The 22,828-nt window shown below is 35.9% G+C and overlaps 1 non-coding gene across 1 annotated transcript; it reads right to left on the bottom strand.

Moving 5' to 3' along the window:
- Nucleotides 1–9,043: 9,043 nt before the first annotated feature.
- Nucleotides 9,044–9,125, bottom strand: Trnas-uga (transfer RNA serine (anticodon UGA)). The gene has a single exon. It is a non-coding gene; the product is annotated as a tRNA-Ser (tRNA).
- Between the last annotated feature and the right edge of the window lie 13,703 nt (nucleotides 9,126–22,828).

The raw sequence follows: 22,828 nt of genomic DNA, 5'->3' as shown, positions 1-22,828 counted from the left end.
GACAGCAATGGCTGCTGGCCTGCGGAACGGGCACATTTCTCATTTTATACTTGAAAAGAGGACGTGTCACCGTCAGCTGGCCAATCGCCGGAGCGGAGTGAAGGGCCACTCTCATTGGTCGAGGGGAGGGGCTAAAGAGTTGTGAGTGAAAGACCGAGAGAGGTGTAGGGCGGGGCTCGTGCATTAATCGATCAGATCGATGCGATTCCCGGAGGTCCTTTTCATTATCAGGCTTTTTGGAGCTTTCTTTTCTCATCTAAAGTCGATCGTGCTCTCCGGGACGCAATTTAACTCGCTCGAAATCGGAGGGTTTTTTCCCCTCTTTAATAAGCGATTTCGTCTCGATATTTATTGAATAGAATAATTCTGACAGCGATTTATAAGAAAAAGGGTTTTTTTTTCTTATTTTCTCTCGAACAGAAAGTAGCAAAAAATGCTGAATTTGTAAGGCTTTACCTTTGTTGTGTTTTAGAGGAAACAAAAGTTTTCTTTCTTCTGCTATTTAAAAAGAAGCATGTACTGTGCGAAATGGGTGTTATTGGTTGTGAGCTAAGGTGCGACTATTAGAAATGACCGCAACGATTTTAAACCTTTTCCCTGGTAATAGTTGGCTTACTTACTTGAAGTATTTTATTTTTACGCTACTTGATAGTGCAGTACAGTTAAATAACAACATTAGTTCACTCGAATTGAAAAGCGTAATATATGCACCTAGAAAATTACTTCGTACTTAAAAATTACTCCGAGACCAGGTAATCCTTTTATTTCGCAGCATTTTTTTTTTTTTCTTTTTTTAATAGAAATATTTTTACAATACTAACCACCGTCTTCCAAAAAAATAATAAATAAATAAATAAATAAATAATAATACTTAATTAATAAATAAAATAAAAGGGAAAAAATGAACTCCTTAACTCAAAAGTAAATATCATTATTTAAATTCATTTGTATTTGAAAATATTAACAGAGAGAACTGAGCAGAAGTGAATGCTTTGGTGTTATAAATTATATGCCATGAAATATACAGGGTGAGTTCGATCGAATCTGCCATACGAAAGGGGGTGATAAAAGAGCCCAAATGGAACCACCCATTATCGTGTTCAATCCTTAACCGTAACCGAGTTATGGTGGATATAAGGAAAATGAGTAAAAAAACAAAATTCTGAGAAAACGACCGATTTCTGAGATTCCTGTAAGACTTACAAGAAAAATAAGTACACATTTCGAAAGAACAGGTTAAATCCTACAAAATTACACCTTTCCCGTCAAGATAGTAGCATTTTACAGCGAACTACAGCTTTGAAACGTTTGACACACTCAGAATTGAAATGGCGCCAAAGTTTTCAAGCGATATTTTCAAAAACAACCGTATGAGCTACAATCGGTCAAATCTACCAAAAACTGGCCCATTTTAAAAGCTTTCAGATGATACAACAAAACATCATTTTGATCTTCAAGTTCAGCAGAAATTCGGGCTTTTGTTTAAAGCAGTGTAAAAATTTGCATTCGTTGAAAAAGGAAAACCAGCGAAGAGTCGCTCCTGTTGTGTTTTAAATTTTTTGTTTCACGAAGCTTGCTGCTTTCTTTGTTTAACAAAATGATAGTTTTATATGAAAATAATAATTTTAGCATTTTTATTAAGTGAAAAAACACAACAAGAGATAACGATAAGTAGAAATTACTCTCCCTTGCTTTTCACAATGGAAAAAACAATATTAAAAAAGTTACCCTAACATCAATGAGCACATTTAATCAATCTCCAAAATCTACAAAAGCTGCTGAAATTGGTCGTCGCCACACCTGATACACGCTCTTGCCCTTCAGCGAACGGAAACAACCGTTGCTCTTTGTGAAATTTCATTTCTTAGTTTCACTATACTGCTTCATCAAGCTGGTCGCTCAATTCTTGCAAACTGGCTACTTCTGCTTTGTAAACTTCTTGTTTTAAGAATCCCCAAACAAAGAAGTCCACTGGCGTCAGGTCTGGGGATCTAGGTGGCCAAGAAATGGAACCCGTACGACCAATCCATTTGGGATACTCTTCAGTTTGAAATTCCCGAACGGCATTTGAGGAATGTGCTGGGTCTCAATCGTGTTGGAAAATGACTTTCTCTCTCTCTCTGGAACAGGAATAGTATCACGTAGGCCAGGTAAATGATGTTCAATGAACTCTAATATGGGCATGATAATTTTGCATAACTGGCATCAGTCTGCTGAACAAAATCCATTTTTTACCCCAAGTTCCAAACTCGATTTAGTTTAAATGTTTGACTGGTCGTAACCAGCGATTATTTGATAGGTCTGCATATGTTTTAAGCAGTGGTATTCCCATAGGGTATACTTCATATACGCCGTATACTCTCAAACTTTTTTAGACACATAGCGTATACTCTCAAGCTTCTTAAATTTTCATATTATGACATACTATATGATCACATACACTTATTGTGCGTAATGGATTAGTGGGAGTATACCCTCAGAAAAAATGATGGGAACATTACTAGTTTCAAGGTGTTTTAATGCAGGAAGCACATATTTAGAGTTCATGGAACATCATTTGCCTGGCTTACTGGATGCTATTCCTGATTCGGAGAGAGTGGAAATCATTTTTCAACACGGTGGTAACTCTGCTCATTTTCAAATGCCGTTCGGAAGTTTCAAACTGAATAGTATCTCCAATGTATTGGTCTTACGGGTCCCATTCCTTAGCCACCTATATCGCCACACCTGACACCAGTGGATTCCTTTAGGAGCTCTAATAAGAAGTATACAAAACAGAAGTAACCAGTTTGCAGGAACTGCGCAACCGGTTTGATGGAGCCGTAGTAAAACTAAGAGATGAAATTTCATTAGGAGCAACGGTTGTTTCAGTTCTCACAAAGGCGAAAGCATGCATCAGGTGTGGCGGCGACCAATTTCAGCATCTATTGTAAATTTTGAAGATTGATCAAACGTACTCATTGATGTTAGTGTAACTTTTTTATTAATGATTTCTCCTTTGTTGAAAGCATGGGAAAGTGATGCTTTTTTATTTCTACTTATTGTTATCTCTTGGGTTTTTTCACTTAATAAAATGTAAAAATTATTATTTCGATACAAAAATATCATTTTCTTGAACAAAGAAACCAACATGTTAACGTGAAACTGAAAGTTTAAAACAGAAAAAGGGGACTCTTTGCTGGTTTTCCTTTTTCAACGAATGTAGATTTTTACACTGTTTCAAACAAAAACCTAAATTTCTGCTGAACTTAAAGCGCAATATGATTTGTTGTTGTATGATCGGAAAGCTTGTGAAATGGGCCAATTTTTGGTAGATTTGACCGATTGTAGCTCAAACGGTTGTTTTTGAAAATGTCGATTGAAAACTTTGGCGCCATTTCAATTCTGAGTGTGTTCAACGTTTCAAAGCTTGTAGCTCGCTGTAAAATGCGGCTATTTCGATGGGAAAGGTGTCATTTTGTAGGATTTAATCTGCTCTTTCCAATTATGTACTTATTTCTCTTGTAAGTCTTACAAGAATTTCAGAAATTAGTCGTTTTCTCAGAATTTTGTTTTTTTACTCATTTTCCTTATATCTACCATAACTCGGTTACGGTTAAGGATTGGACACGGTAATGGGTGGTTCTATATCCACTTGGGCTCTTCTATCACCCCATTTCGTATGGCAGATTCGATCGAACTCACCCTGTATACATTCATGTATGAATTTGCTGCCATAAAATACATCAGATGAAATGCATTATTTCACAAAACTTCTGCTATTAAATGGTATTTATACAGTATGAGGGGCTTTTACAAGCCTTTTGCAATTCAATCACTCCAATAATCTCGGTTTCTGCTGATTGCTACTCCCATAACGTAGCTCATTTCTTATAAGTTCGTGCACAACTAAATGAGCTAACTTTCTGGTAACTTATACCAGTTTCTAGTTTTTAACGTCGTCAAAATCCTTCCCATATTTATAATAAACTATATTTGGAAAAATCAAGTAAATATAAAGTGGTTGCACCAAATAAGGCCACATAAACAAATAAGGCCATCCCTCCATTCTTCTATGCAGGATATCAAAAATTCGCTAAATCGTGATTTTATCAGCAGAAAGCTGAACTGATGCTCAAGCGTTGTCAACAGCAAGTTTTCTTTTTATCAATAGACAAGAGTGTAGAAGCAGTCATTACAAAAGAGTCTTGACAAAACTGCATTTTACTTTAGGGAAAATTTTGTTTCTTCTTGGTTCACTCGTAGTTTAAAAGTATAAAAACTTGTTAATTTAGTTTGAACAGCAGACATAAGGTTTCTAATTTAGCGAAAGTCCTCGCCTCAACTCAATTCAAGCCTGGAGCTAATTAGCGCAGCCTCGAATACCTTCTGGAGGGAATATTTGATCAAAAATACCTGCTGGAAGGGGATTTTTTGATCAAAAATACCTTCTGAAGGGATTTTTTAAAAATCAAAACAGCCCTTTCAGATGCAAAAACTATTGTATTAGAATTGGCATTTATGTTAAAACCAATGACTCCGAGGGGTGTTTTCAGCCCCTCCCCCCCCCCCCCTTCGCGGCACCACAGTGCGGAGCTAAAGAGCAAAATATTACTAGAGACCACGAGTTTGAAAGTGACTTTTTAAAGACCATTTTGCTATGTATGAGAGGCAAGAGTCCTTTAACCTGTGAAATTTGGTAAATTAGTTTGGACCCTAGGCGAGGGTCCTTAAAAGGGGACTCTTGAAGCGGTTTTTTTTAAATTTAATTATGTAATTTGTAATTGTAATACTTATTTTTATCAAGTTATTTTGCCTTTGGGTTGTGTTGTAATATTAATTATTTAAATATATTTCTAAATTTAATGAGCTCTTTGCTGAAACTATTTTCTACGACAAGGAAAGCGCGATTTTTATTTAGTTCTAATCATTCTGTGTACTTTAATCTGATTCTTTTTACCAAGCACTTATAATCTTCGTAAATCAAATAAGATTTTGAAGCAGTCTTCGGGGGTTGATGAGCGGCAGGGAGTAGAGATCCTAATGTGATGTTATTGTTATCTTGGGTCAGCTAGGCAGGCAACTTGGGGTACGCTAATTATCTTTTCCAACTGTACCGTAATTTGGTGTGAAGTCCGATTTCTACAGTACACATAAGACCCGTTTATAAGGTAGGCAACCATTCACAGCACAAAAACACATTCACAGAAAGAAAGAACTAGGATAGGAGAGAGAAAGTATAACCATGCCGTAGCCGGGATTCGAACCCGAGATCTCTGACAACTAGACAAAGTGGCCGGCCCCTATTGTGATAACAAATAAAAATAATTCTGCTTTTTAGGAGTGGAGTACCAAACGAACACTGGTCATTTTAGGCTCACTTACCTTATATCTTCAATGTGCAATACTATTCTTATTGACAACACTTCAGCCATATTTTCAAATATGACAACAACCATTGCTGCAGAAAGATTTCGTCTCCTGCAAATTCAATGGAGTTCAGAAAGATTTGAAAATGGGGCCGAACAGTGATTCATCATCCACAAACTCGACCCCCTTGTCGCAAGAAAACCAAGCGATCGCAATTGTCCCGACCAGTTTGCCGGAATTGACACCCCAACATCGCTCAATTAACGCATGCAAATCTGCCGGCAAGCCCTAAAGCACTCCAGCCGCAAATCCTCTGCAGATCGTTAGCGGCTTAAGAGGGGTGGGCACGTGACCACAACAGCCCTGCACGCGCCGCCCTTCAAGCGAGGGGCCCGTCCTTCCTCGTCACTCGGGACCCTCAGAGAAAGGACCAACAGTTTTGGTTTCCTACCGCGATGGGTTGTTTCATCGCAATAGCGGACAGGCGCCGCTTAGCTGTTGTTCCAGAGAATACCGTACCGGGGGTTCCTTCCAGCCCGTTGGATGAATATATTTAGACATGGCGGTTTGTTTCTTTATGGTATCTCTCATCAGACTTTGTGAACTGTGGCAGGCAGCGACAGTATTCAAGCAAACAAGAATGTGAATCGGCTCCAAGTCTGAGTAGCTGCTTGCAAACTCTTCAGCTCTTGTTATTAAAATTAATAATAATTACCAAATAAATAATAGTGCTCAGTTTTTGAAAATTTATCCTCAACATGTTAATGGATTGGAAATTAGGGAGTCATAACATCAAAATACAAGAGAGCACCAATCTCAATAATATGTCTTTAGGTAAAGACAAACAGTTACATATATGGCTGTTTTTCGTAGACGCGTCCATAGTTAATAACACTATGGAATGGATAGACTGGGTTCCACTTCCACGAGAGGTTGGACTCCTTTATTTATTTAGACAGAGGGCAAGAAAGATTTACAGCACAAAGAGAGGATAATATATAGGGTACCTGCAGGAATTGAACCCATGACCTCCGGTATGTGAAACGAAGCCTCTACCCTAGAGCCACGAAAACCCTTATAAACATCAAGTTATGCCTCAATAAAGGTTTCATCTATAAAAACAAACAATTAATGGGAACACGCATAAAGAGCCTTTAAATCAGTTCCTGGTAAGAACTGTTGATTCGAACACATTTTTTTCCTCTCAATTTTGAACAATTCAAAAGAATAGTCTACACTAGCGTCTACAGTAGAATCTAAGGCAAACAATGCTAGCACACTTTTTGCTTCAAACTTAGTTGGAAAAAGCTCTTGATGAAGAAGGTATATAAAACAGATTTTTTGATACAGCTATTTTATGGGTTATTTTATGGGTAGAAGGTATCAAAATAGCATTGAAAAATCGTGCATATTCTGAATATGTTCCAATTTTTAGTTCCGAGAAATAAGAAAAAACTTATTAAGAAGAAAAATTATGCAGTCATGAGACTGCCGGTGCCGACAGAAGTGAAAACTTAAAACTACAAAAGAAATTTGGTGCGTTTGTGCACGCGCGCGTGTGGTGTGTATTTAATTTTCATTTAAAATTAATTTTAATTTAAAAAATAAAAGTTTTATAACTTGTAAATTCAAAGTACACAGTCTAGTTTTTGCGTTGATCATTAATCCGAACATGAATTATGTAAAACAACAACCTTTGCAATTAGCTTTCCATTTTCAGAGTAGCAACGGCAAACGCATATCTCACCGATATCAGAAGCTTTTTTTATTTTTTCTCATCTCAAAAAATGCCCAACGCGAAAATGCTCAAAGAAGTTTAACTTTGCTTGCTTAAACATGTTTACTTCTGAAGAAGTAATGAAATGCCCCGAGTGAGGATCAAACTCACGTTCAACTCAGGGAACGGATTATGAGACTGACGCGCTGCCTACAGCACTGCCCACACACAAAATTTTATCAAAAACAACGCACCTAAAGAAGCAGAGAGAAACCGCGTATTCGCTGTTTTCTAAATGTTGGTGAGATGAGGTGACGGTCCCGCGAAGTGGATGGTTTTTCCCCCACCTAAAAAATGCTCAACGCGCCTATAGAAGTTTTCACTTCAAAAAAAAAAAAAAAAAAAAACTAGTATGTTGTGACTATCACGAAATTTTCTTCTATTTCTTTCTTATAATTCTGACCCCCCCCCCCCCCCCCCATGCTTGACGAGGAAACAATATTCCCAACAAAAACAAAATTACACACGCCAAAACTTGACGACCATTCCGATTCCCGATCTATCTCAAAAGCAAAGCAAAGAATGAAAATTGAAAATTATTTTAAAAGCCTTGCTTAAAATAATTACAAACATTTATTTGTTAACACAAGATGGCGAACACTTAAAAAGTTTAAATCATCGCGATTTTCTGGTCATTTTCCGACAATTCAAATCACGCGTAATTAGCCGACGACGGTCTATTACGATTTATCTTTCTTATTGTTGCAACTATAAAGCTATTTTTATCCAGAAACCCTCCCCCCCCCCACCCCCCCACGGAACGATTGGCGCCAAAATTGAACCAACGCCTGTTTACATATGGATTCACATTTATTCCAAATTTCATCCAGAACATAACTTTACTTCTTGAGGTATGGCACTCACAATGGAAAATAAAGAACGTTCGATTGCGCCACCCTCTTTTCAGCTGTTGACGCCAAAATAAAATCAGCTCTTATACCCTCTAAGGGCTACTTATCGACAAATTTTTGATTGATTACGTTCATTATTTCTTGAGATACAGCAGTCACAATTGACGACAAAAAACGTTCTATAGCTCAACCCCTGTTTGAACTATTGACACCAAAAAAGAATCAGCACCTGTACCTGTTAGGGGAACATGTGGACCAAATTTTGTTTGATTCCTCCAGTTACTTCTTGGGGAATAGCAGACACGCATAACTCAAGAAACGTCCCACTGCTTCACCCCATTGGAGGAATTCGCGCCAGAAACCAATGGGCAGGGCACAAGTTCACATAGATGTGTACCAAATTTCGATCAATTTGATGCGGTAATTTTTGCTGCAGAGCGCCCACAAAAAACTGGTCACACACACACACACACAGAGAGAGACAGACATTTTCCAAAAATGGTCGAAATGGACTCAGCACACCTCAAAACGTTCGAATCCGTCAAAATTCGAAAATTTGCACGAATCCAGTACTTTCTTCTATATATTAGATATAGAAGAAAGTAAAAACATCACTTACTTGAAATAAACTTGACATTGACACAAGTCAGAGATAAATTTAACCAAATCAATATAAAATGAATACAAAGACGCAAATATTTTCACCATGGCTGAGGAATAAAATAACCTGTGACAAAATCAGTCCAACTCCACGACTCCGACTCTGACTTCGAGCCGTGGCAGAAATAAGACTCGGAGTGAAAATGACCGACTCTGATTCCTAGAATTTTAGGGCCTTTGACTCCAACTCTGACTCCTGAAAATCAATTGTACTCTGACACCTAATTTTTTTAAAACCAATTTGTATAATTACCAGGCGCAGTTTCTTAAAGAAGTAATAAACGTGTATGGTGATTGGATATTAAAAACTTAGCATGAATTTATGTAAAAATATCTTTCGTGGCAAATGACATATTATTTCATTTCTCAAACATAAACAAACTCGAACGAGCACGCCAAAAGTTCTCGCAGCCGGTAGGATTCGAACCTACGCGGGGAAACCCCAATGGATTTCAAGTCCATCGCCTTAACCACTCGGCCACGACTGCCTATTGCTCCTAGCTATGATTCAAATCAAAATATTAACACATTTTACCATATGCATAGAATGAACCTTTTCCCCCCCCCCCCTATATTTGGAATGCGAGAAAAAGAATTTTGAAATTCTTACATTAAAGAAAGAATTTAATTAATGTAAAATTTTCAAAATAATTATTATATGCTATCATTATTCTGCTTTAGAAAGAAAATAAAACTAATAAAATTGAATGATTCTGACAAGTTAAGGTTTTGTTAATCAGGGAATGCAGTCTGTTTATGAAAAATTCAGTTTATTTATTCATTTATTTTATTTTTTTTTATTTATTATTATTATTATTATTTGTATTTATTTTATTTATTTAGTCTGTTTAATTCTTTTGGAACTGCTATGTGGTCTATACTATAGTTAATTACGTACTCCATTTTTCTAACACATTTAGTTATGCGCAAATTTCAGTCCATCATTTCAGAGAAAAAGCTCCTGTCCGGTCGGGTCGGATCTTTTCCTTCACAATTTCACTTCTTTTGCATTATAATGGGGGTTCCTTTGACCTTTAAACACGTGCATGTAGGTCTCTACAATTTTGTGTAAAATAATTTGCACTTTCTTGCTCAAATTTATTTCTTAAATTCTTATTCCTCACTTGTACACTACACACTAGTATTCACTCACTCACTGTCTTTCTTTTTTTTTTTTTTCCCACTAAAAATAGTGTCGCTGCATAATAATAATTGAATGGTGCTGCTATCTAGTGGAAATAATTAGACAAAATCTCAAATTTGGATATGTTTCCCTAATGGCAAGTTAATTTTTGGTTGACCGCAAAACTTCTGTGACAGGACAGGGTCGTCCAAGATGGAAGAATTACGCCACAGACATTAAAACGAGTGTTCGAGTGTTTTAAGGTTTTTTTCTCATCTTTGTGGAGGGGGTTTCGATTTTCGGGCAAACTCCGCAGCAGTGGCAAATATATGTTTTAAAAATGCTGTTGGGGACCAATAAGATCAAGCTTTAGTGCCCCCACACCCTCCACTGTACATTTTTTTAATCTGAAGAGGGAAGCACCAGTGCCAGATCTCAAATTTCTTTCGAGGTGGGGCAAGGATTTGAAGCTATCCTATTCATCTTTAAAAGGCTATTTTTAGACGTCTTTAATTGCTTCGGAGAAAGGACAAAAGTAAGGACATCGGAGGAAGTCCTCCAGAAAGATTACAAAATTGAAGTTTTAAAAATGCAGTTTTTAGTCAATATTTCATGGTATTTGGAAGAGGAGAGTGGTGGAAGGCACTGTCTGAAAGAAATTTTTGAAATCAAGGTAAAAATATTTAAATTTTTGGTAAAGATAGGAGGAAAAAATAGTTTATGTTCCCCAAGGAACTCTTATCAAAATTAATGTGGATTTCTTGCAATCTTTGCTGATATTAGAGGATACTAATGACTCCTCTAAGACTTTCTGACACTGAAGTTTTAGATTACGAAACTTAAAACTTTATCCCTGCTTTGTGTGTGTTTGATCCGTGACTTTTCTACTTCCTTTTACAAAAAAGGATAAGTATTGTATTCGCGAAAAAAATTTCAGTCAAAAATTGACCTTAATTTCCATTTAACTCACCCCCGAATGAATATTGAGTTTTTTTTTTTTTTTTTTTTTTTCGACATGACTACACGTGGATAAGTGCCTAAGAACGTATAGACACGCGAAATATCCATAATGACGATTCCCGAGTTGATTGCAACAAATTTTCTCGTGACGTCTGAAGGTACGTATGCATGTATGTGCGTATGTGCGGATGTGCGTATGTATGTCGCATAACTCAAGAACGGTGAGTCCTAGAAAGTTGAAATTTGGTACGTTGACTCCTAGTGGGGCCTAGTTGTGCACCTCCCCTTTTGGTTGCGTTCGGGTGTTTCTAAAGAGGTCTTTTGTCCCTTTTTGGGGGAAAATCATTGTTAATTTCGATTTAAACTCAAGTGGTGTTATAATTTGGCGGACATTTGGCGATATATCGCCAATCTTTTGGTCACCAAGTTTTGTCGCCAGCTTGGCGACAAATTTGGAGATTTCTTTTTTTTTTTTAATCTGTTTCAATTTGGCCACTGTTGGTGATAATTAGAGAGAATATTGAATCACATTAATATTGCCAGTAATGGGGAAATAACGTTAAATTGGAGTAAAAGGAAGCACATATGATGCACACATCAGCTCATTTTTTGAGCAATCATGATTGCTTATTGTTCTCATTTGACTGCTTTGAATTCCTATCATTTTATTTCCCCACCAGCACCCTCTGCCAGCACCACCGTCGCGTCGACAGGCCTCACGATGCTGCTCCTCTTGCGAAAACGGTCTCCAGGTTGCGTCCATATCCTTCACACACACGCATACACACACACGCCTACACACATACACACACTCATGCCTGCGCACAAACACAAACACACTCCTACAGACACACACACACATACACATACACACACTCATGCCTGCACACAGACTCAAACACATATGCCTACGTACACACACAAACGCCTACACACACGCGCGTACACACATAGCACTGCATACACAACACGCACGCACATGCATACATACACACACGCGCGCACTCACACACATGCGCCTACACAAACACACACGCGCATTCATACACACACACACACACGCTCGTGATTGCGAAAAACATAATTTGAATTCAAGATGCCAAAAATTCAAATTAGTATAATTTTTTCTTTTTTTTTTAATTTCAAAACAATTGATAAATGAAACATTTATTGAAATTCTGTCTTATATACAACAGTCGCAGCACAAACACATCGTCGTGAATTTTAAAAAGTTTAACATAATTCGAAAATAAATTACCTACTTTTTTCCCAAAATTTATGATAGTTTTTGAAAAATTTATATTATTAAAATTTACTTTTGATAAATGAATCACAAATTTCAGTTTTTCTAATGTAAAGTATTCGGAAAACATTTCTGATACGTATATATAAAATTGCGCTCAAACAGAAGCTAGTTATACTTTAGGCCAACAGATAGCAGCACTAGAACTTCATTGCAATGCTCGCTTTGAAATGGCTGTGTCAATAATAGTCTCCGGCTGCAAAATTTTGAACCCATCGTGTATAAAGTCAAAATCAAATTTTTATTTTACATAATAAAAGGGGCAATGTGTTTTGACTAGGTTGCTTAGCAAGAAGTGTCCGCAAGTATTTTTTATCAAATTAATATTGTTTGACATTTTGGGGAAAAAATGACGTATTTGTTATGGAAATAAACTATATACTCTATTACAAAGAAATATACCTAAAGAACTTGAAAAGTTATGGTTGCCGTTGCGCAACTGGCCGCAACCTATTCGCAGCCACATGTAAACGGGTACTACTGGTGCACATTTATGTACTCATAAAGTACACTCGTCATTTATATATCAAATTAAAGCTAATTTTTTTCTGAACGTGATTAACTAAGGTTTCCTATGCAAAAATGGCCGCAAGGGGGGTTGCCAGCTGTTAAAGATTGCTTAGCGCTTTACAATATTCGTTCGATAGGGATGGCGATGCGATAGCCAGCTCTACGCATGTCGTATTCAGAGGGGAGCAAGGTTAGTCAGCTCCCCCGCCCCCAACTTCAAAAATAAAAAAATATTTAGAATTAAAAAAAATAATAATTAACGGTTGTTTTAATTTGTAAATTTATCAAAGAGTTCAGATGTAGTAACTTGTTCCTAAGTTTAAAAATGTATACATCTTCTTTGGGAGCTCATTGAAAAGGGAAAGTAATTGGTGTTTAGTTGGGTTAATACCGCACTCATTTTAGAATTTCATTGCTTCCAAAATCTTGGAATAAAAATGGCGGGGGAAGGAGGGCTAAATACCAGTCTTCTAACTTCCCAAATGATGGGACTTTTCAGGTGCGCTCCGAACTTAAAATTTTATCAAGTTGGAAATTCTCAATCGGCCGAATGGAACTCCAAATTTCCCCGAATTATGATAATTCGCTTAATGGAACTCCGAATTTTGCCGAATGATATTTTTATCATATCGTCAAGCAAAACTTTCCGAATGATGATATTTTGACCTATCGTCAAACAAAATTTGCCGAATAAGAAAATTTTTGGGAGGTCACTGTGACCTCCCATTAGGGCTCCCCTACGGCCGCCCCCTCCTCTCTTCTTTCATTGTTGAGCTGAATACCCCCATGGTTGTACGAGTTTTAAAGTCATCGCTCATGCGTCAATTGTTAGTGTTCTCAACCAACAATACAAACAGTAGTAGAAACAAATTTCAAATGCTCCAAAGAAATAAAATTAATAAATTTTTGTGTGGTTACATTTAAAATCCCATACACATATAACATGTATTCCTCAATAAAAGGTAAAATTAGTTTGTATTGTAAAAATATTTAAAAAATTTTCTTGTTTTTCGGAAACATTTTCTATATAATGTAACTGTGTTATCATCAATAATTGGGGTCATATTCTTCCACAAATATTAGTATTTTATTCTAATTTTATAGATGAAAGACATTTTACCTTTTATTAAGGAATACATGTTATGTATATGGGATTTCCAATGTAACCAACAAAAATTTATTAATTTTATTTCTTTTAGAGCATTTGAAATTTGTTTCTACTACTGTTTGCACCGTTGGTTGAGAACACTAACAACTGACGCACGCGCGATGACTTTAAAAATTCGTACAACCAAGGGCGTATCCAGCTCAACCATGAAAGGAAAGGGAGGGGGCAGCCGTAGGGAAGCCATGATGGGCAAATTCGGCAAATTTTGTTTCACGATGTGGCAAAAATATCACCATTCGGAAATTTTTGTTTGACGATGTGATAAAAATATCATTCGGCAAAATTTGGAGTTCCATTAAGCGAATTATGATCATTCGGGGAAATTTGGAATTCCATTCGGCCCATTGAGCATTTCCACCCTGATAAAATTTGAAGTTCGGGGCGCACCTGAAATCATTTGGGAAGTTAGGAGACTGATATTTTGCACCAACCCCCACACACACTCTTTTTATTCCAAGATTTTGGAAGAATTGAAATTCTAAAATGAATGCGGTATTGACTCAACTATACACTAATTACTTTCCCTTTTCAATAGGCTCCCAAAGAAGATGTATACACTTTTAAACTCAGGAACAAGTTACTACATCTGAACTCTTTGATAAATTCAGAAATTGAAACAAACGTCAATTATTTTTATTTTATTCTAAATATTTTTTATTTTTGAAGTTGGGGGGGGGGGGGAACTAACCTTGCTCCCCTCTGAATACGACATGCGTAGAGCTGGCTATCGCATCGCCATCCCTATCGAACGAATATTGTAAAGCGCTAAGCAATCTTTAACAGCTGGCAACCCCCCTTGCGGCCATTTTTGCATAGGCAACCTTAGTTTATCACGTTCAGAAAAAAATAGCTTTAATTTGATATATAAATGATGACTATACTTTACGAGTGCATAAATGTGCGCCAATAGTACCCGTTAACAAGTGGCTGCGAATAGGTTGCGGCCAGTTGCGCAACGGCAACCATAACTTTTCAAGATCTTTAGGTCTATTTCTTTGGAATAAAGTATAGTTTATTTTAATAACAAATGCGTCATTTTTACCCCAAAATGTCAAACAATATTAATTTGATAAAAAATGCTTGCGCGCACTTCTCGCTAGGCAACCTAACCAAAACACATTGCCCCTTGCATAATGTAATATAAAATTTTGATTTTGACGTTCAGAATTTTGCAGCCGGATCTCGTACTATAATTAAGTAATGAGCTTTAACTAGTTTTTGAAAAAGTGCTTCTTAATTAGGAGAGCAAGATTTTCTAGTCAATAAGCATTAACGACGGAAAATAGGGAAGATAATTTGTATTTCTTTGAGAAAGAGAAGAATGAAGAAACAAGTGCGGATTCAAGGAGAGGGTCATAAGGCTCATGCCCTCCCCACCCCAAACCACACACACCCCTCCAAACCGACAGCAATAGTATCCTTCCGCGTTGTGTTCAAACGCTGTAGAATAAAATGAAAACGGTTTCAGTAGTTAACGGTTTTAAATAATTAATTATTTCTGTAAGAAAACTATTTGAAATTGTACTACTTCTTTTTATTGCCTATTAGCAGTACCCGCACAGCGATGCCCGTGCTAAAAATTTAATGGAAGTCCGTTGAATAAAAAAAAAACTGACGCCCCCTCACCCTCTGATTTAAAATAGTCATGTTTTTTTGTATAAAATGCGTACACACCTTTTCAAAGAAAAAAAAAAACCATTAAAGTTTTTTTAATAGGTTTAACCTATTAAAGAAACTTTAATAGGTAGGTTTAAACCTATTAAAATTTCTTTAAAAGTTTCTTTAATTCTTCCAAAACATTTGACTGCTACAATTATACAGTAACTTGCCAAGTTTAAATCCGGGATCGAAGAAAGTAAAAAATTGTTTTCAAAATGAACTGAAGAACACGGGGCAATCTACTACGGAACTTGTTATCCGTTGAGATCAAAATCTTGTCGGTGACACCGTCTACTCAAAACCTCATTTCAACGAACCTGGCTACTTTTCACATTGATATTTTTTTTTTTTTACTTTCTTCTATATCTAATACATAGAAGAAAGTATTGGATTCGTGCAAATTTTCGAATTTCGAATTTTGACGGATTCGAAAGTTTTAAGGTGTGCTGAGTCCATTTCGACCATTTTTGGAAAATGTCTGTCTGTCTGTGTGTGTGTATGTATGTGTGTGTGTATGTATGTGTGTCACGTCTGTGTGTGACCAGTTTTTTGTGGCCGCTCTACAACAAAAACTACCGCATGAAATCGAACGAAATTTAGTACACATATGTGCCCCTATGTGAACTTGTGCCCATTAGTTTTTGGCGCGAATTCCTCCAAGGGGGGTGGAGCAATGGGACGTTTTTCGAGTTACGCGTGCTTGCTATTCCTCAGGAAGTTACTGGCGGAATCAAACAAAATTTGGTCCATATGTTGGTATTAACTGGAACAGGTGCTGATTCAATTTTGGTGTCAATAACTCAAACGGGGGTTGAGCTATAGAACGTTTTTTGTCGTCAATTGTGACTGCTGTATCTCAAGAAATAATGAACGGAATGAAAGAAAAATTTATCGGCAAGTATCCCTTAGTGGGTATAAGAACTGATTTTATTTTTGTGTCAACAGCTAAAAAGGGGGTAGCGCAATCACCCGTTCTTTTTTTCCATTTTGAGTACCCTATCTCAAGAAGTAATGCTACGTTCTGGTTGAAATTTGGAATATATGTGAATCCATATGTAAACAGGCTTTGGTTCTATTTTGACGCCGATCGCTCCAAGAGGTGTTGATTTTTTTTTTTTTTTTTTCGAATAAAAATATTTTTATTAATGCAACAATAAGAAAGATAAATCGTAATAGATTGTCGTCTGCGTATTTCTCGTGATTTTAATTGTATGGAAATGATAGGAAATATTATCTCAATGATTTAAAATTTTTAACTGTTGCCATCTTATGTTTGTTAATAAATAAAATATTTGTAATTAATTCAAGTAAGGCTTTTAAAGTAACTTTCCATTTTCGCTCTTTGTTTTGTTTTTACAATAATTCAGACATTGGGATGGTCGTCAAGTTTTTGCATGTGTAATTTTCTTACTTTCTTCTATATCTAATACATAGAAGAAAGTATTGGATTCGTGCAAATTTTCGAATTTCGAATTTTGACGGATTCGAACGTTTTGAGGTGTGCTGAGTCCATTTCGACTATTTTTGGAAAATGTCTGTCTGTCTGTGTGTGTGTATGTATGTGTGTGTGTATGTATGTGTGTATGTGTGTGTGTCACGTCTGTGTGTGACCAGTTTTTTGTGGCCGCTCTACAGCAAAAACTACCGCATGAAATCGAACGAAATTTGGTACACATATGTGCCCCTATGTGAACTTGTGCCCATTAGTTTTTGGCGCGAATTCCTCCAAGGGGGGTGGAGCAATGGGACGTTTTTTGAGTTACGCGTGCTTGCTATTCCTCAGGAACTAACTGGCGGAATCAGACAAAATATGGTCCATATGTTGCCATTAACAGGAACAGGTGCTGATTCAATTTTGGTGTCAATAACTCAAACGGGGGTTGAGCTATAGAACGTTTTTTGTCGTCAATTGTGACTGCTGTATCTCAAGAAATAATGAACAGAATGAAAGAAAAATTTATCGGCAAGTAGTCCTTAGTGGGTATAAGAGCTGATTTTATTTTGGTGTCAACAGCTAAAAAGGGGGTAGCGCAATCGCCCGTTCTTTTTTTCCATTGTGAGTGCCCTATCTCAAGAAGTAATGCTACGTTCTGGTTGAAATTTGGAATATATGTGAATCCATATGTAAACAGGCTTTGGTTCAATTTTGACGCCAATCGCTCCAAGAGGTGTTGATTTTTTTTTTGAATAAAAATAGCTTTATTAATGCAACAATAAGAAAGATAAATCGTAATAGATTGTCGTCTGCGTATTTGATCCGATCATTTCCATTCAATTAAAATCACGAGTCGTGATTTTAATTGAATGGAAATGATCGGAAATATTATCTCAATGATTTAAAATTTTTAACTGTTGCCATCTTATGTTTGTTAACAAATAAAATATTTGTAATTAATTCAAGCAAGGCTTTTAAAATAACTTTCAATTTTCGCTCTTTGCTTTGCTTTTGAAATAATTCAGACATTGGGATGGTAGTCAAGTTTTTGCATGTGTAATTTTGTTTTTGTTGGGAATATTGCTTCCTCGTCAAGCATGGGTAGGGATCAGAAAAAAAAAGAAAAATATAGAAGAAAGTTTCGTGATGGCCACAACATACTAGTTTTTTTTGGATATCATTCAGTTTTGAATGCTAAATCATAGTAATGTTCTTCTTTAGAATTAAATGTAAAAGCGAAGAAAAAAAAGAACTTCCATCCCCCCTGCTTTTACGATGCAATGGTTTCTTTTCATTTGTAATTTCGAAGATATTTCGATAACTGGGGGTTTGGCGCTATCGTCAATTATGGGCTATAATTGTTAGCTTCTGTCACTATCAGCAAGGCCATGGCCGAAATACATTAGCCCTTGATCTTTGGCGTCTACAAATTTGGCGACAATTGGAAAAATTGCTAAGACTCCTATTTTTCAAACTCTTCCCGCAATTTCTACATTGTCTGGCGGAATTATCATAACGTAGATCGTAAAATATGCAGAATTGGCTAAAACATTTCCTCATCGCTTATAATTCCGTGTCACCAAGTTTGTGTACCTTTAAGAAATTAAAATGAAGCGAAGCTAAAAGACGTAACCATGGCAATGCGAAACAAAACATCAGTAATTTTAATGGAGATTAGATTTATTCAAACTTTATTTTTGACGGCTTGTAACTTTTTTTCCTTTGGAGATAGAAGGTTATTTTTCCGACCATCGGTCGAGATATCTCTGGAGTAAAAAATGTCGCTTTTTCCAACGGTGTCAAAAAGAAAGTTGTGGGACAATTCCTTCACTTTTTATTAATAGATTTAATGAAGAAAGTATTGCCAAAATTTCAGCTAAGCCTAAAAAAGTTCGAGATAAAACTCAAATTGCTCCCGTCGTAATGAAGTTAGAGCATTGAAACAAATTGCTTAGAACCCTTTTTACCCTTTTAAACGATATAAAATACTAGCATTCCCGTACCCGGCATTGCTCGGGTAATGGTATTACCTGGGGTTAACAGTGTTTGGTGCACCTAGTTTCGAAAATCCCCTGTAATAATAATTACTTATCTTAATATATAAAAATCTTCTGTGCGGACGTTTGTCACCATAAGGCTTTTAAACGGCTGAACCAATTTTGATCAAATTTTTTGTGTGCAAGCATGGTTTCGAAGCGCGATGGATTGAATCGGAAACGTTTTTGTTAATTAATTAATTAATTTAAACATTGAATGGTTATACCTCCCAAATGATTAATATTTATTTTAACCTATTGTTGAGCGAGAACTGAAATTAATATCTAACCTGTTGCCAAAGGACAATAAGAAAGCCAATTCTGCTTTTTGTAATGAAATTTCCTACTGTGATATGTCAATTGAGAATAGATAAAACGTAGAGAGAAAATGAAGCTTTCCATTTCTTAAATGCAACGATTTTAGGTCCCGTGATATATTTTAAAGTAAAGTACTGGAAGGTTCACGCAAAACGTGCGTTCTGTCGTTGTAGTTGAACCATGTGACCCTATCGTTGCTTTATGTTTTACTAACCAAATGATCAGAAAATAGCGTACCTAGCAACATTTGTTTCTCGGCTGAAATCCATCTGAGTTTTGGCACCAATGTCAAGAATACGTTAAGGATTATCTAACTAATCAGTACATTATTAAAGAAAAGATGATGGAATTTAAAGACGAAACAAATTTTATTTTCGTCCAGATAAATTACAACAGGGTAGCTCTGTACACGAAAGATCAGTGCAGTGGGAGATCTTTATCTTTGGTGGAAAGAACAAATTAGGCAATATATGAAGTTTAAAAAGTTTTCGTTCAAAAGATCGGAGCGCTAATCGGTCGGAGTTGGCTTCGCTCACTGATCGGCTGGATTACAGTAACGTGGTGGCTTGGCGACTTTGGCTGTAAACAATAGAGTTGTGTGATCATTTGTTTACATTTTAAAGCTACTGTTAATGTAATTTATTGTATATTTTATTTATTTGGCGAATTATTTCCAATTCGTTTTTAAAGAGTTTTTAGTCATTTTAGTTGAAGAAAACGTTTATTTTACATCATTATGGGGATGAGTGATTTTCGCTTCTTCAGAGAACTGTTTTTACCTTTATCATTTTTTTAAACGATAGCTTTTTCATTGTTTTATTCTTTTTCATATGGGGGATGTTGCAACGGGATTTCCTGTTTGTTCTAGATGGGTAGTTAGTTTTTTACACTTAATGTCTGAGGACGCTTTTTATCCTTTGAGTATGGCTGAAAGAACAAACCATCAAGTACGGGAGAAAAAATAGTTAATAAAACAACTGCTCAGTGGGCATTAGATAAATCAAGTTGTAATAAATATACGCATTCTGACACCAAGCAGCTTAAAACCTTTTCTTTTTACTTATTTTTTTCAATAAATCGATTCAACACACTTGATAGTTTATTGAATTTTTTTTACTTTTCAATTTACAAAGTTTGAACAGAACAACGTCTGTCGGGTCCTCGAGTTAACTATATTTTTTCCTAATTTTGGTAGGATCCCGGGGTCCCTGGACTCCTTATATATATGCCCTTGTCCTTAACTGATCTTTAACTGTTATTAACGATCCTTTTAAAGTATTGATTATCTTTGCAAACACAGACCATCCACATTTTATTGTTATACCTATGTTTAAGCAAGAACTTCTTTGTATACAACATTTTTAGTTTTTTTCCTGGTGCTAAAACTATTAAGCTGCTTGATGAACTGACTTTGGAGCAAGCTACATAACATTGGCCGTGTGAAAAAAAGTCTTCTCTTAAATCGATCTCTGCTACTTTTAATGTCTGTCCTTGTGACTTATTAATGGTTATTGCAAAGCAAACTTTAACAGGAAATTGCACTCTTCTAACTTGACAAAGGACAGTCCGCCTGTGATGATGTTCTTAAAAACTTCGTTTCTAGTTTTGAAAAAATGAAAGCAAAAGACAGAAACATTATGATTTGACTTGAGAAAAGCCTCGAAGAATCACGTGAGAAACAAAAACAATATCAAATTTATAGTTCGCTATCGACCAAAAGTTGAGATGAAGTACTGAATAATGATTTGAATGGAGGAAAGCCTTCGAAAATAAGGGATTTGAATTTCAATGACAGGTTTTAATTTCGCAGAAATTAAGAGGATTTAATTAATTTCTCCAGAACTAATTGAGATTTCAAAAAATCCTTTCTTAGTGGTTACTTTCGTAATCATGCGGACATGCCTGCTAAATTTCAAGTCTGAAGCTTCAGCGGTTTCGGCTGTGCGTTGATATATATATGTATATATGTTATTTGAGGACATTGATTTTTATATATTAAGATTAATGTGTGCAAGTAATTTTTCACCCCTTTAATAGCCAATAATAGGCAACTTACGTGAAATTTGGACCTAAATTTGAATAAAAAAAGAACTATTTATCAGATTTTTTTTGAATTACAGCCTGTGTTACGCAGTAAGAAAGCACCTTTGATATAATGAAAGAATTTTTCAAATTCGTGCAGTGGTTCCGGAGATTACCTCGAACATATAAATAGACAAAAATCCGCCCTCTCTCTTTATAATATTAGGAAAGATGAATTTAATTTGTAACGTTTATGCCCATTAGGGATCTTTTTCCTGGCCTATTTACAGAGACTCAAGCATTTTCAGAAATTTTTCGTACTCAAAACCGTAGGTTCGTTCATAGGGGAGAGGGGGCCTTAAAAACGATAGTCTATCCGCCCCTGAGAAGAATATGGGTCGTTCTCGAGAAAGTTATTCCAATTATTTTGAAATTCTTATCAATTTTGTTTATTACCACTAGCAAAACAGTTTTTTTTATTGATTTTCCATTTAATAGTTTGTAATCAAGTATCAATGTCTTGAATATAAGAATTTTATGAAGTATTAAATGAAGAAGAATACTAGACGTCCCAGTTTCAATACGTCAGGAGTTAAAATGCGGTTTAAGATCGAGCTGAAGAGCAGTAAAAATATAAACTATCATTTAAATTATGTCTCTCGCATAAAAATAATTTTAACAATGCATCTTTGGAAAAAAAATCCAGCATACATTTGAATTTTGACGCCTTGAATTCTAGTTTTTCGCAATCACAGATTGCAACAGAACCTTTCTCGTTTACTTTCTTTTATCTACAAATGGAATGGAATGAAAATGGCCAATACATTTGCACCTGCCGTATTATGACTGGTGATTTTTCTGAAATAGGTAATACCAGGTATATCCATAAAAAAAGAAATGGTGATTAGGATGCGGTAATAAAGATACAGATTGAATGGTCGGGGTACACATCTCTTAAAGATTATTTACAGCGTATAACGCAATTTACTTTTATACCTTAAAAATATTAAATGATGGGAATTGGTAATCTGGAAATTTTGTATTTAGAAGAAGTTTTGCTGTTTAAGTTCATCTACATGGGTGTTTTTTCTTGAAACGAGCTATGTGTACACCACATAACTTCCTTTTACTCCAATTTAATATCAATTTTTCATTAATGGCAATTTTAATGTGATTCAATAGTTTTACTCTCTAAATATCACCAACAGTGACCAAATTGAAACCAGATTTAAAAAAAAAATCGCCAAATTTGTTGCCAAATTGGTGAAAAAACTTGGCGTTACATCCACGTGTGGTCGAGTCGAAAAAAAAAACTCAACATTCCTTCGGGGGTGAGCAAAATGAAAATTAAGTTTGATTTTTGAGCGACAATTTTTTCGTGAATACAATACTTCCTTTTTTGTAAAAGGAAGTAGAAGCGTAATTTTTACAAACCCCAGTTTTTTAATGCAAAGTTTCCTTGAGTTGAGCTATGAAAAAGATATGGATAAAATCAAATCGCAGACGATTTGTTACTATTGTGACAGAAATTTCGCTCTTTAAATAAATATTAAGAACAAACGTTGTCGTGGTAATCTAAATGACCAGAGCAACATTAATTGCGTCAAGTTGGGATAATGAGCAATTTGTGCTTGCTCAAAAATAGAGAATTTAATTT

Source organism: Uloborus diversus, chromosome 7, assembly GCF_026930045.1.
Source record: "Uloborus diversus isolate 005 chromosome 7, Udiv.v.3.1, whole genome shotgun sequence".
Taxonomy (NCBI): domain Eukaryota; kingdom Metazoa; phylum Arthropoda; class Arachnida; order Araneae; family Uloboridae; genus Uloborus; species Uloborus diversus.
Note: the sequence above shows the minus strand (reverse complement) of the source record. Positions and strands in the feature narration are given on the sequence as shown.